Source organism: Lactuca serriola, chromosome 1, assembly GCF_051521515.1.
Source record: "Lactuca serriola cultivar US96UC23 chromosome 1, Lser_US96UC23_V15, whole genome shotgun sequence".
In the NCBI taxonomy this organism is placed as follows: Eukaryota; Viridiplantae; Streptophyta; class Magnoliopsida; order Asterales; family Asteraceae; genus Lactuca; species Lactuca serriola.
In genome coordinates, this window is record NC_136408.1 from 83127540 (window position 1) to 83133539 (window position 6000).

Below are 6000 nucleotides of genomic sequence, written 5' to 3' on the forward strand. Positions count from 1 at the left end.
AGATCATTGCCTCCATGATCACAACAAAAATGAAGGATGGAGAGTCCATCATGGCCCACTTGCAAAAGATGCAGAGATTTGTGGACCGCTTGTTGAAATTGAATGTGAACTTTGATGAAGAGTTTTCTATTGACATCACTTTACAATATTTGTCTCTTTGTTATGATCAGTTCAGAATGACCCATCATATGAACAAAGAGGAAGTCACTCTGAGCAAGCTTCAAGGCCTTCTATGAACTGTAGAAAGCAATTTGAAAGGCAAGGCTGTTGTACCTACTCTTACTGTGGATGCCCATGTTCTGGCAATTGGACATGGGAAGGGAAACAAGAGGAAGGCTCCTTCTAAGAGCCGCAAGGTAAAGTTTCTTGATGGATCCTCTTCCAGTGGGACCAAAGCTAGTTCTGCTAATCCCTCTTCCAATCCAAAGGAAGCAGAGTGCTTCCATTGTCATGAAAAAGAGCACTGGAAACGAAGCTACCCTAAATACTTGCAGGACATTAAGGATGGGAAGATAAAGCCCACCTTCAAAGGTATTTACACTATTCTATCAAATAACTCATTTCAAGCTACTTCTTGGGTCCTTGATACAAGTTGTGGATTACACATTTTTTCTGATTTGCAGGGACTAAAAAGAAGTAGGGATGTGGAGCACGGGAAGATAAACTTAATCATGGGGAATAGGAAAGTGTCGCCTGTGACCAAGATTGGAGTTTATTCTTTATTGCTTAGTAGTAGGTTAAATTTGGAATTAAATAATTGTTTTTACTCATTGGATATGGTGACAAACATTGTTTCTTTTCATGGTTTGTATAAACAAGGTTTTAGATTTTCATTTGATAATGAATTTGGTTCTATAAATGATTTCTATAATGGTGTATTTTATTTGGAATGAAACTATGATGGTTGTAGATAACTTAGGAAATAATGTGTTGAATATTGATTCGTCCAATGGTTTGGACAAGGCATTCTTGTGGCATTGTCGTCTTGGACATGTCAACAAGAAGCGCATAGCCCAACTCCAAAAGGATGGAGTCTTGAAGTCATTCGACTTAAAATCGGATGACACTTGCGAATCTTGTTTGCTTCATAATATGACCAAGTCACCCTTCACTGATACTTGTGAAAGAGGTGAAGGTCTGTTGGATCTCATACACACCGATGTGTGTGGTCCCTTCAGATCCGCTACAAGGGATGCTAACTGCTTCTATGTGACTTTTACTGATGATTGCAACATATATGGCTACATCTACTTAATCAAGCATAAGTCAGAAACCTTTGAAAAGTTCAAAGTGTTTAAGCAGGAAGTGGAGAATCAATTGGGCAGGAAGATAAAGATGCTCCGATTAGATCGAGGTGGTGAGTATCTTAGTATCGAGTTTCACGACTATCTTAAGGAATGTGGAATTGTTTCACAATTGACGCCACCTAGGATACCGCAGTTGAATGGTGTGTCTGAGAGGAACAATCAAACCTTATTAGACATGGTTCATTCCATTATGAGTCAAGCTTCGTTACCTATCTCGTTATGGGGGTATGCCTTAGAGACTGTCGCCCATATCCTTAATCTAGTCCCTACTAAGAAGGTTGCCAAAACACCTCACGAGATGTGGACAGGGAAGGTTCCCTCGTTAGATCACATCAAGGTTTGGGGTTGCGAGGCTTTCATAAGACAAGAGACTCACGACAAGCTCGAACCTTGTAGTGAGCGATGTATTTTCATCGGCTACCCACATAAATCCTTTGAATATCTCTTCTACAGACTAAGTGACAATGTTGTCTTTATTGCGAAGAGAGGGATTTTCCGAGAGAGAGCTCATATGCCAAGAGGACAGTGGGAGGCAAATTGAACTTGAAGAGCTTCAAGAGTTAAGTGATGAACGAACCTGAAACACTAACACTCAACCTGAGGAGGAAAATCCTGTTGAACCTACTGACGAGTCGTTACCTCTTCGATGTTCCTCTTGAGTTAGGATGGCACCTGAGTTTTATGGCTTCCATATTACTATTAAATGTGATAAGTTTATCAATGATAGTATACTGGTAAATTTGGATGAGCCATCTAACTACACGGAAGCCATGGTAGGCCCCGAGTCTGCTAAATGGAAGGAGGCAATGGACAACGAGATTCAGTCCATGTATAACAATCAAGTTTTGAACTTGATTGACAATGTACTAGGTCGCAAGACAGTCGGGTGCAAATGGATCTTCAAGAAAAAGACCGACATGGATGGGAAAGTACACACATATATGGTGCGACTGGTTGCGCAGGGCTTTACTCACACTCAGGGAGTTGACTATGATGAGACCTCATCAGTAACGAAGATTAAATCTATAAGGGTTATGTTAGCCATAGTTGCATTTCATGATTATGAATTATGGAAAATGGATGTCAAAACCGCTTTCCTTAATGGAAAGTTGGTTGAAGATGTTTACATGTGTCAGTGTGAGCATTTTGTTAATGCAAAACACCCTAATAGAGTGTGTAAGCTTGAGAAATCCATTTATGGATTGAAACAAGCATCTCGCAGATGGAATCTTTGTTTTGATGAGAAAGTCAAAGATTTGGTTGTTTGAGAAGCAAAGATGAGTCCTAACTATGTGTCAAAGCTAGTGGGAGTATAGTTAGCTTTCTGGTATTGTATGTAGATGACATACTTCATGGGTTTTATGCATAAGAACAATCCTATGTACTCATACAAACCCTAATGCTTGGATCTAGGTTTCTCTATTCTACATGCTTTGAATCCAAGACTTACAAACCTAGATCTATCATGTATAATTCGAAATTATCATAAAGAAAACATATCTAAGTGTTTTACCTCTTTCAAGTAGCTTGAATCCTTGTAATCTTCTTGATCTTGAGCTTAGAGTCACAGTTGTAACTCCTCTAATGGTTCACAAACCCCACAAGCAAGAAGGTAATATGAGAGACGGTGAGAGATGCTAATAATCGGCCCTAGGGTTCCCTTGGAATCAAGTGTAGCCGATTTCCATAGCCTATGGGTCTTATTTATACTTGCAGGCTGCTAGGGTTTCAGTCTAAACCCTAATTGACAGCTTAGCCACTAAGCATCCCAAGGAACCTTCTGGAATAAGGCCTTGGACGAAAATATGATGGATCCCCATCATAATTTCGTTCTCCGCTTAGTCCACTAGGTTTCCCAGCCTAAAAACTCAACTATCATACATTTGACAGTTTATACCCCTTTATTTAATTAATCTCTTTTAGTCACCAAATTAATTCCTAATTAATTTATGACCAATACTAATTAAATAAATATGATTTCTCCTTTAATATATTATTCTTATAATATATTATTAAACCATAATATTCTCTCTTTCTCCTTAAATTACCTTGTCAAGTTGCTTTGGTGAAGGCAACCCAAAAGGACCATGCACAACCGGGTCAAGTACATACCAAATATAGTTACGGGCTTAGACACCACTCCACCAGTCTCCCACTTGGATAAGTCTAGTAACTATATCTGATATATGTCTTCAGAATCCGATTAGCAATTGTAGCTCTTATACTTCGTTGTCAACTCTGATTAGCAACTTGTCCTTCAGATAAGGGATCGTATAATCCTCCGTTCTAGATATCATGCTGACAATGCTTATTGTCCAGCATTTGTTCCTTGATCTCTGATTTGTTTGACAAAGAATTTAGTTGAACACATCAACTTCATTCTGACCGGGCCCGGCACATAAGTCAAACCAAATCATCAAGTGGCCAAGATATCACTTTTATTCTCATAGAATAAAAGGAATAGATCAACTTCGAATCATATGCATCCATTATTTACTAATTGAATCATGCACAACAATGTGTTTTATAATATCAAGTTACTGATGCGTTTACACATCATCAATGCATAACCAACCAGCAAATAATAATCATATCTCTAAGTGTTAAGACTATATGATATTATCGCTTTGCGATCACTCAAGGTAAAATACCACGAAGTGATACCAGCAAATGCGGGTATAATCCGATGCTCAAATCATATTCATAAGCACTCATGAACTTTGCATCAAACCTTTGCTATGCCTAAAACCTTTTAGACAATCTACTTCTAAAATATGACCGACTGTGGATTGTTTGAGTAATCCTATCATTCAGGAAGTCAAAACATGCAAAATTGAAACAATAGATAAACAACCAACACAAGATAGTAGCTTTACTCATAATAACACAATTTTATTTATTCATCAAATGTCAAGTACAAACTATCTATTACACGTTTCCTATCTAATCCAAACTTATATCATCCTTCAGCCCAATACTCCTAGCGTGCTGCTAGTGTTTGACCCTACTCATTCCCTTCGTAAGGGGATATGCTGGATTTTCTTCTGATGATACCCTCTTCACAACGAGGAGTCCCTCTTCTACCCGATGTCTGATAAAATGGTATTTTATGTCGATATGTCGAGATCTACTATGATCTCTCGGTTCCTTGGTCAAGGCAACCGCTCCTTCATTATCACAGAAAATTTCCATCGGCTCCTTTATGGATGGCTTAACTCCAAGGTCTCCAATGAAGTTCTTCAACCATATAGCCACCTTTGACGCTTCACTCGCCGCAATGGACTCTGATTCTCACGTTGAATCAACTACGGTCTCCTGCTTGGAACTTTTCCAAGTCACTACTCCTCCATATAGGGTAAAGACCCAACCTGACTGCAATCGGTAATTATCCCGGTCTGTCTGAAAACTAGCGTCACTGTAGCCTCGTACCCTTAAGTCATCATTCCCACCGAGGACTAGAAACCATTCCTTGGTCCTTCGTAGGTACTTAAGAATATTCTTAACTACAATCCAATGAGCTCTACCAGGGTCCCCTGATATCTGCTGACCATGCTCAAAGAGAAGGCCACATCAAGGCGAGTACAAGTCATAGCGTACATGATAAAGCCTACTGCGGAAGCGTAAGGTACTCGGCTCATATCAACTATCTCTACCTCTAAACTCGGGCTCTGAGTCTTACTCAGCTTGGTATTGCTTTGGATTGGCAACTCCCCTTTCTTGGAATTTTCCATACTAAAACGCTTTAGTCCCTTATCCAAGTATGTATATTGACTGAGTCCTATCAATCTCTTTTCCTTGTTTCTTACTATTCTTATTCCAAGAATATAATCAGCCTCTCTGAGGTCCTTCATAGCGAAACATTTCCCAAGCTAGGACTTGACCTCCTGCAAGGTTGGGACATCGTTTCCTATGAGTAGTATGTCGTCGACATACAATACGAGGAAGCTCACTATACTCCCACTGGCTTTGACATACACACAAAATTCATCTTCACTTCGCAGAAAGCCAAACTCTTTAACTTTATCGTCAAAACAAAGATTCCATCTGCGAGACGCATGTTTTAATCCATAAATGGATTTCCCAAGCTTGCGTACTCTACTTGGATGCTTCGCATCGACAAAACCCTCTGGCTGATTCATATAAACATCCTCAGCCCGCTTTCCATTAAGGAAAGTGGTTTTCACATCCATCTGCCATATTTCATAATCGTGAAACGCAGCTATTGCAAGCATTACCCTAATAGACTTTATCTTTGCAACTGGTGAGAAGGTCTCATCGTAGTCAACTCCGGGAGTTTGAGTAAATCCCTTCACAACCAATCGCGCTTTATAAGTATGCACTTTCCCATCCATGTCCGTCTTCTTCTTGAAGATCTACTTGCACCCGACTGTCTTACGACCCGGTACATGATCAACCAAATTCTAAACTTGGTTGTCGTACATGGACTGAATCTCGCTGTCCATCGCCTCTTTCCATTTCGTAAACTCCGGGCCTGCCATGGCTTCCTTGTAGCTACTAGGTTCGTCCAAATTTACTGGTGTACTATCACTAATAAATGTATCCCCTTCAGTAGTAATATGAAATCCATACAACTGAGGTGGAACACTAGCCCTAGTGGAACGTCGAAGAGGTAAGGACTCGTCAACAGGTTCAACAGGAGTTTCCTCCTTAGGTTGAGTGCCAGTGTCAGAGG